Below are 10,131 nucleotides of genomic sequence, written 5' to 3' on the forward strand. Positions count from 1 at the left end.
TTGGGGGGCTTAAGAGACCCCAGGGGCCAGGGCTCTGATCAGCTGTGAGGTGTGTCTATCCTGGGTCACAAGGGTCAGACGCCCTGTAACCAGCCACAGAAACTTGGCCCCATGGGTAGGCAGGAGGTGGTGGTGTCATCAACCATGGGGCACGGGGTGTCTGCAGCACTTCCAGAAAAGAGGAGCCTGAAGGAGTCCTCAGCGCTGCAGGGTTGGAGTCAGCTATGCTGTGGCACCAGTCAAGCGACCTCTCTCCAGGCTCAGTCCTGTGGTCTGAGGGGAGACAAACTCAAGGCTCTTCCCTTGCCTTGGGTCTGGCTCAAAGGCAACGAGGGCACTGTTGGGGCTGGACTTCCTGTGGGCACAGTTGGAGTCAGGCTTGGGGTCTGACTCTTGAGACCAGGAGTTTGAGCCCAGCCTGGCCAACATGGTGAACCCCATCTCTTCTAAAAATACAAAAATTAGCCAGATGCAGTGGCATGTGCCTGTGGTCCCAGCTAATCAGGTGGCTGATGCAGGAGAATCACTTAAACCTGGGAGGCAGAGGTTGCAGTGAACTGAGATTGCAACACTGCACTCCAGCCTGGGTGACAGAGCTAGACTCTGTCAATAAATAAATAAATATATATATATACGTAAAATAAAGCTCTTGGCCTGGCGCAGTAGCTCATGCCTATAATCTCAGCACTTTAGAAGGTCAAGGTGGGAGGATTGCTTGAGCTCAAGCATTCAAGGTCAGCTGGGCAACATAGTGGGACCCCTGTCTCTACAAAAACAAGTTTGAAAACTAGCCAGGCACGGAGGCACACACCTGCAGTTCCGGCTACTTGAGAAGCTGAGGTGGGGCATTGCTTGAGCCCGGGAGGTCGAGGCTGCAGTGAGTCATGATTGTGCCACTGTACTTTAGCCTCTCCAGATTTGTAGACCTCATAATTTTAAGACATTATCTTCCACCATCCTTTGCTTTTAACTTGTCATATAATGACATCAGTTTTTCTGGAATCGCATTAGAGTGTATAGATGTGATTTTCTTACAGATATCCTGCACTCACATCAAAGCTGCATTTTCTCTCTTTCTCTCTCTTTCCTTTCTTCTTCTCTCCTTTTTTTCTCCAGACAAGGCCTTCACCTCCTGGGCTCACGTGATCCTCCTGCCTCAGCCTCCCGAAGTGCTGGGATTACAGGCATGAGCTACTACATCCAGCAAAAACTGCACTAGATAAAAAGGTATTTGGCAAAAAGATCAAGGTTTCACGTCTCCTGGGATGGCTGCAGTGATGACATTGAGAATTTCCTTTTCTTTTTTTACAGTGGTTCTTAGGCTGGATCATGTATCTTGGAATGGTGGGAAACTGCAGCTGCAGGCCTGCGTCTACAGCACATGTCAATCAATCCACTGTTTGCTTGTACTGCCAAGACGTTTCTCTGCTTCTTGGGAGCACGTCCAGCATCACCAGTGGCACTTTGCATCCCATTCTGTTCTTCAGGTTTACAGTGTTGCACTAAACATAAAAAATCAGGGAAAACCACGAGAGATCACATTTCACTGTGATACACAATCTACAGGAGAGACCGGTGCTCCGCGGAGACGGCTAGTGTCACATGGCATTTTAAGTGAACACTCTTGACACGAGCTCACGGCAAGAGCAGCAGGAGTGGCGGCAGAATTACTCCAGTGGTACAGTGCGCTCCCATTAGTCTGTGCAGTTAGGACTTAAGACCGCACCTTCCCATTTGTTTATGTTTCTCTTGACTGAATGGCACCATGTACTGTGCTTGTGTGTGTAACTTTTGATAAATGTTAACTGTTTATAATAGATTTCTGTATATTTTATGGTACTAAATGATAAAAATAAACTAGTGTCTACATATATTTTATGCATATTCATGACATACCTTTTTCTTTTTGATTCATTTTGTTGAGTGGGAGTCTCACTCTGTCACCTAGGCCGGAGTGCAATGGCACAATCTTGGCTCACTGCATCCTCCACTTCCTGAGTCCTGATTCAAGTGATTCTCCTGCCTCAGCCTCCTGAGTAGCTGGGATTACAGGCACTCATCACCATGCCCAGCTAATTTTTGCATGACATACCTTCTTCTTAACTTTTTTAATATTTCTAGAATACAGGGTTCATCTACAAGTTTTCTCAAATGGTTACAAATCTCTAAAAGATGTTTCAATGTATTTATTGAAAACAACCTGGGCCAGGTGTGGCGGTTCATGCCTGTGATCCCAGCAATTTCAGAGGCCAAGGTGGGAGGGTTGCTTGAGTCCCAGAATTTGAGACCAGCCTGAGCAACATAAGGAGACCCTGTATCTATCTAGAAAGATTTCACTGAAAAATTTTTTAAGAAAAGAATCTGTATATAGGTGCACCCATGTAGTTCAGACTTGTGTTGTTCAAGGGTCACAATTATACATGTGGTGACCATATGAAACAGATGACAAAATGTTAGTCTTATTTCCCCATGTGATCCCATTTTAAAGAGGTGTTTAGGTCTGAGAATTTTCACACATGTGAGGTTCCACAGCCAGGATGCTGAGGAGCGGCACCCTGCTCTCCCAACCAAACCCTGCTGACTGGTGATGTACCTTCCATCCCTGTCACACTGTTGTCTCAGAAGGTCGTGTGAGTGGAGACACGCAGCATGGGATCTCTGTAACTGGCTGCTTTCACTAAGAATCATGTTTTTGAGCTCCATCTCCATTGCACTGTGTGTCAGTAGCCTGTTCGATTGTGGAATGGTGTTTGCCTGCACAGGGAGACACAGGTGGTTACCCCTTCATCAATGGGAGGACATGTGGTTGTGTCCAGATTTGGGTGATTATAAATGGAGTTGCTATAAACATTTGTATAGAGGTTTTCATGAGAACACAATCTTTCCTTACTGCAGGGAAAATATCTGTGGGACTGCTGGGCCATGTGATTTAACAGAGCTCTCAAACTGCTTTCCTGTGGCACCTCACTACCTCACTATGGTTTGATTTGCATTTCCCTAATGACTAGTGTTGACAGTCTTTCATAGGCTTACTCTCCTCCACATAGAGTGTCCTCTTTGGTGAGGGTCCAAGTCTTTAACCCACTTTCGTCTGGGTGGTTCTCTAACTGTTGATTTTGAGAGTTTTTGTATATGTTGGATACTTTCTTTGTTGGATGTGTGGTTTGCAGATATTCTCTCCCAGCCTATAGCTGTCTTTGCAGGGTCTTTGCTATATTGTTTTATTTTGATCAAGTCTAATTAATGGATTTTTGCTTTTATGTGCACTTGGTGTCATGTCTAAGAACTCTTTCCCTAACCTCAAGTTATGAAGATTTCTTCCTATGTTTTCTTCCAAAACTTTAAAAACACACACACACACACACACACACACACACACACACACACACCAAATAAGGAGGAAACATTGATGACAATTCCAGTCCTGGTTTCCGTAACTGGTCACATGGTCCTATAACTACCTTCTTCCACTCCACAGTCTCTATTCCCTTTGCCGTCAGAAAACCTCTGCTGATTGTGGCTTTTCACCTGATGGGGAACCTTCATTCCCAAAGGTTCTGGACCGTTACTAATCCTACCTAGGTTGGGTTGCTGTGCTTTTCCATTGATATTAATCACAGCGCATGCCCCAAGCATCCTCCTATATCCCAGACATGCTCTTCTCCAACCCACTGCGAAGCAGCAGTGCCATTTCTCCTTGGTGGTTTGTATCAGCCACCCTCACCGTCTTACCCTGTTGATCCAGGGGCATAAGGAGCTTGGTGCTGCCATGTAGCAGCCTGAACTTTCATCAGTGGATCATCGCTGTGTCTCCTGGCAGCAGCATTCCTCCTTCTGGAAATAAGACCTCTTGGCCAGCAGAGCATAAGGTGGTGGAGACAAGGAGCAAAATTTTGCTAGTGGGTCACTAGGGGTGATGGTGAGTACTGCTATGCTGGTTTCCACTCATAATTTGTGGACCTGTGAGTCCTATGGGAGAAACGGCACCATGTCTTGGACACTGGTTCTGAGCATATCCAGCCCTCTGAGAGCCTTGCCCCCATGCTGAAAGGCACTGCCACCACCAAGCTGAACTGTCACTGACTCCTCCAAAGGCCATTATTTCACCATCTGTCAAGCCAGCTGCCTCAGGACAGTGGGAGCCTGGAAGGCCAGTGAATTTCATGAGCATTGGGCCATCACGGCATTTCTTTTGCTGTGATGTGAGTTCTTTAACCAGAAGAAATACTGCATGGATTCCATGACAGTGGAGAAGCCATTCTGTAAACCCACAAGTGGTAGTTTCAGCAGATGCACTGCAGTCAGGGAGGGAAAATCCATGTGCAAAGTGTGTATTCCACTTAGAACAAATACTGCCCCTTCCATGATGGAAAAGGTCCTAGGTAATCAACCTGTCACTGGATGGCTGGCTGGTCACTCTGAGGAATGGTGCCATACTTGGGACTTAGTGTTGGTCTCTGTTGCTGGTAGACTAGACAGTGGTGGCTGTAGAGAGGTCAGCTTCGGTGAGTGTGAGTCCCTGATCCTGAGCCCAGGCATAACCTCATCCCTGCGACCATGGCCACTTTGTTTCTGAGACCCTGGGGTGAAGACGGGTGGCTGGGGAAAGAGACTGACATCTACAGAATGAGTCATCTTCTCTACCTGTTACTCATGTCCTGCTCTGCTGAGGTCACTCTTGGGTGAGCATTCACATAGGACACACATACTGTCACATTTCTGCCCTTCAGTGAGGTCTCCCCATATACCTCTTCCATAGGCTTCTCTGTCACCCATCTACCTATCATGTTCTCTGCAAGTCCCTAACCAGCCAGCCAAAGTACTGGCCACAGCGCATGAATTGGTCTCACATCTGGCCATTTCTCCTTCTGAGCAAAGTGCACGATCAGGTGCACTGATCCAAAGTCTGCCCCTGGGGAGGGTTACACTTCACCTTTGTCCTTTAGGGATGTCCTAGAAGGAAGCCATTAAACTGCAGCTGTTCACTTTCAGCTGGTACCTGGGTACCACACAGAATCATCTGTAATCCAGGCCTGAGTCGTGTCTTCTTCTGTCATCTCAAGGGAACTCCCCATGAGGCCATTGGTGCAGGCTGGGAGAGAGAAGGCAGTGTAGCAGGGGTGGAGACCATGGGCATTTGGGCCACTTCATGTAACTGACTTGTGCCTTCAGGGCCTGCTGGGGTCTGCTCATGTACAAACCCCTTTCCTCTGATGATGGAGTGCTGCCATGGATGCTTGTCTTATGCTTGCTGGGTCAGACAAAACTCAATTCATGCTGGGCAGCTCACGTGGGAACTTTGTAATCCCAGTTAAGCATTCAGCCCAGGCACAGATGAAGAGATGTTTCTCAAAAGGAGAATAGTTATCTGCAGAGGATGGCAGGGCTGTGCACCAAAATAGGGGCCTGCCAAAGGCTCCAAAGTTATCTGCCACTGATGTTTTGAGCACCATTGGATCTTCTGGGTCACATGGTCCCTGTGGCAGAGCAGCATGCACGGCCACCTGGACCTGCTTCATGGCCTTCTCTTGCTCTGGTCCCCACTCAGCACCAGCAGCCTTTCAGGTTACTTGTTACATGAGCTGGAGCAATACACCCAAATCAGGACTATGTTTCCACAAAACTCCAAATAGGCCCACTAGGCACTGTGTCTCTTTCTTGGTTGTAAGAAGAGCCAGATACAACAACTCACCCTTTCCCCTTAGAAGGTATGTCTCGGCAGGTTTCACATTGCTGGACTCCTGGGAACTTCACTGAGGCAAGGCCCCTGAATTGTGACCAATTTTTTTGAGAGACAGTGTCTCATTCTGTTGCCCAGGCTAGAGTGCAGTGGTACAATCATAGCGTATTGCAGCCTCAAACTCCTGGGCTCAAGGAATTCTCTTACTTCTGCCTCCCAAATAACTGGGATCACAGGGGTACACCCCCATGCCCAGCTATTTTATTTTATTTTATTATTTTTTACTTTTTTAAGAAATTGGGTCTTTGCATCCCTGTAATCCCAGCAACTTGGTAGGCTGAGGCAGGAGAATTGCTCTAACTGGGACTCAGGAGGCGGAGGTTGCAGTGAGTTGAGATCGCACCACTGCATTCCAGCCTGGGTACAGAGCGAGACTCCATCTCAAAAAAGAAAGAAAAGAAATAATGGGGTGTTGCTTCGTTGCCCACTCTGGTCTTGAACTCCTAGCCTGAAGTGATACTCCCACCTCAGTTTCCCAAAATGCTGGGATTATAGGTGTCAGCCACTATGCCTGGCCTACTTTTGCCAAATTTGTTTTCCATCCTCTGACACACAAATGTCTTACCAGTCATTTAGAGTTTCTCCTTCTTGTTCACTGGGTCTAGTCAGAATGATGTCACCAATGCAATGGACCATCAGGGCAATGAAGATCTATGAGAATGACATAATGATGTGGGCTGGAGCATCAGTAGACCCCCGAGGGAGGGCACCAAAGGTGGAGGTTGGGCACGGAGGGTGGACGGTTGCTGGCCTTGCCAGCTGAAAGCAAACTGCTTTTGGTGGGTCTCATTAACAGGAATGGAGAAAAACAAACTTATCAGCTCAATAGCTGCATACCAGTACCAGGGGATATGGTAATTTCCTCAAATAATTACCACATTTGGTACAGCAGCTGCCATGGAAGTGATTCTTGGGTTAAGCTTACGAGAATCCACTGTCATTCTCCGAGATCCATCTGTCTGCACGGGCCAAACAAGCGATTTGCAAGAGGATGTGGCAGATTCAGTGTATGGGAATCGCCATCCCTGTGTCTTTCAAGTCATTGTTGGTATCACTAATCTCTGAGATTCCCTTCAGGAATGTGGTTTTGCTTTTGGTTTGCTATTTTCCTAGGTAGAGGCCATTATATAGGCTCCATTTGGCTTTCCCAATCATAACAGTCCTCACTCTATAGGAACCCAAGGTGGGGAAGCCACCAGGTTGCTGAGCATGTCTGTTCTGATGGTGCATTCAGAAACCGGTGCAGTGGCCACAAGGTGGGCTTGCCCACCATGAGACAAGCCTGAGCTCACACTCTACTGCTCCCCTGACATTCATAAGCCCCTATTTTGTCATTTTGGGTCAGTTCAGAGCCCAGCAGTCCCCAAAGTATCTGATTATTTCTTTTCCCCCAGTGCACAGTTTTCCTGGTAAAAGGCCATACATAGGTCCCTTGGGGGAAGGCCAGAAGAAAGGCTAACAGTATAGATTTCTGGCAATGCACCAGGGTCCTTCTCCAAGGGGACTTGGCCTCTGCTATGGCTTGAGTGTTGGTTTCTCCCCAGATTGATATGTTGAAATTGAACCTGAAATGCAACAGTATTAAGAGATAAGTCTGCAGGAGGTGACTGAGGCATGGGGGCTCTGCCTTCATAACTGAGATTTGTGCCCCATAAAAGTGGTTGAACAGAGCTGACTTGCCCTTTCTGCCATGTGAGAATACAGCAAGAAGCACCCTCTAGGAAGCAGAAGGTGAGCCTTCACCAAACTCAGAAGCTGCTGGTACCTTCATCTTGGATTTTCCAGCCTCCAGGACCGTGAGAAGAAAATTTCTGTTTCATATAAATCACCCTGTCTCAGGTCTGAGTGGACTAAGATAGTCTCCACCCCTCGTTCAAGAGGTTCTGGGTCTGCAAAGTGGTTCAAGTCCAAGAATTGGTTGAGAAGCCATGACTGTTTCCATTATTCAGGTTAGACCTTTGTTCACTCAACCTAGAGCTTTTCTGCTTATACAGATCAAGGAAGGATTCATAGGCTTCCTATCTGTTTCACTTCTAGGGCCACCATGATCAACTAGGAAATGCCATAGGTCTACAGAAGTCAGAACATTCTCTCTGCTGCTTTGACTCTACTGTCCATCACAGGAACCACACCCACATGCCTTTGGTGATTGAGTGCTGCCACTTGCTCCTGACAGCCTGGGATCCAATTACTTCCATTGCATTCAGGTTTCCTCACTCAGTAAATGAGTTCCCATTGTAAGGTCTGGCCTACAGAGAAGAGTGATCACAGAACTCTTCAAAGATGCTGGAGCTTCCCTCACAAGTTTATTCATCACAGTCATGGTGAAAGCTATGTCCTCTGGACCCTCCCAGTGTTGGTGAGTAGTTCTGAAATGACAAATCCAGGCTGTCCCAGCACTTTGGGAGGCCAAGACACATGATCCCTTGAGCCCAGGAGTTTGAGACCAGCCTGGGTTACAAAAATGTATTTTTTTTTAGCCAGGTGTGATGGCAAATACCTGTAGTCCCAGCTACTCAGGAGACTAAGGCAGGAGAACCATTTGGGTCTGGGAGGTTGATGATGCAGTAAGCTGTGATTGTGTCACTGTATCCCAGTCTGGATCTCAAAAAAAAGAAAAAGAAAAAGAAAGATAAATCCAGTAGTCTAACATTCCAGTTTTCTTTAGCCTTTGAATCCCTTCCTGTGCATTAAATCACAGAAGTCCCAGCATTTCCAGCTCTCTCACTGTGGGCAACCTTTCAGTCAATGTTTCAGCCAACCACCAAACAAATTGTTAGAGCTCTTTCTAACTCCCTCAAGCTGCAACATTAAATGCAGATTATCTTCTTGGTGAGCATCAACTTGTCCTGATCTGACTATGTTTCTTCCACCATTATCCCACACTCTTAATGTCCATTCCCACACACATCCCCTGGATTTCCATCTGTGTAAATTAGGACACTCAAATAGTTCTTTTGGAGTATAATGTACCTCCTTGTGTCACACTTATACCGCACCTTTATGGGCCTGCTGGGACTTGAATTTATGTATAGGTTTATAAACAAATAGGGGTGACAGAGATGGGTCCTGAGGAGACTCAGCATTTTCTCACATGGCTACTGCCTCAGGGGAGGCCATTACAGCTTCCTCAGGCAATGCAGGGTTAATCTCCCAGGTCTAGTTAGGGAGGCCACTCCCACTGGGGATAGGGAGGTCTCTTCCCTGGCAAACAAGAATCATCTGAATTCAGGGACTCAATGTCCTCAGTTTCATTGGGTGTTTCCACATACTCATCCCTACCCAAATTTCAGAACTCCATTTCTTCCCAATCTATGTCCTAACATCACGCAAGCCTGGGAGTTAAACTTGCATTATAATTCAGCCAGCCACAGGGTGAGCTTCTGAGTTTCATTTTCAGCAATCTCAGCTGAGGGGCTGGGCTTATGATCTATTTGCAGGCACACACAGGAGCTTTCAGGCCATTTATGTGATACTTGACTTGGGAACTGGAATTCCTGAGCTGATTCTTTTATCTCGCCATTTTGTTCAATGACAATAGAAGCAACCAGCTAATATTTATTAGTTTGCTGAAAATGTTTGAAATGTCCTATACGCAGTCACCACATCCTTGCTTCTTATAAAGTGGTTGATTAGGCGTCTCCAACAGTGATATTTGTGTATCTCTATTGCCAGATTATCCCATGATAATCCCATGATCTGGTGCTCTCTTTATTACTAAAAACAGAGTTATTAACAAATTTAAATGAAATCTGATTTGAGCACTGGGGATACTGGTATCCCCAGAACAAACCCAGAACATTTATCCTCAAAATTCTCTTCTTCTAGAACCCTTCTGTGTACCAAAATCTGTATTAGTCAGGGTTTTTGAGAGAAACAAAACCAATATGATATATGTTGGGCTCACACATTTACGGAGGCTCAGAAGTCCAGTTGTCAGGCTGGAGACTCAGCAGAACCAAAGCTGTAGTTCTAGTCTGTGGTGGATGGCTTGAGAACCAGAACTGATGGCTGAGTGCCAGTCCAAAAGTCTGTAGGCTCAAGATCCAAGGAGAGCCTATATTTTAGTTCAAGTCCAAAGACAGGAAAAGACCAATGTCCCTTCCCAAGAAGTAAAACAAGAGGAGTCCCCTCTTGCTCAGGCTTTCTGTTGTATTCAGGTCTTCAGGTCTTCAGTTGATTGAAAAATCCCACCCACATTGGGGAGGGCAATCTACTTTACAGAGTTTGCCAATCCAAATGCTCATCTCAAGGAGAAACACCCCACAAACACACCCAGAATAATGTTTGGCTAAATGTCTGGGCACTCTGTAGCCCAGTCAAGTTGACACATAAAATTAACAATCACGGCTATTGTGGAATTAACCTAAATGCCCATAACAAAGAAATGG

The 10,131-nt window shown here is 46.4% G+C and overlaps 1 long non-coding RNA gene across 1 annotated transcript; it reads right to left on the reverse strand.

Moving 5' to 3' along the window:
- Positions 1 to 1,088: 1,088 nt before the first annotated feature.
- LOC144578643 (uncharacterized) lies at positions 1,089 to 7,781 on the reverse strand. Its single transcript, XR_013524839.1, has 2 exons — positions 3,733 to 7,781; positions 1,089 to 1,502 (listed from the first exon to the last, which is right to left on the reverse strand). It is a non-coding gene; the product is annotated as an uncharacterized LOC144578643 (long non-coding RNA).
- Positions 7,782 to 10,131: the final 2,350 nt, after the last annotated feature.

The sequence above is a fragment of the Callithrix jacchus genome, chromosome 12 (assembly GCF_049354715.1).
Source record: "Callithrix jacchus isolate 240 chromosome 12, calJac240_pri, whole genome shotgun sequence".
In the NCBI taxonomy this organism is placed as follows: domain Eukaryota; kingdom Metazoa; phylum Chordata; class Mammalia; order Primates; family Cebidae; genus Callithrix; species Callithrix jacchus.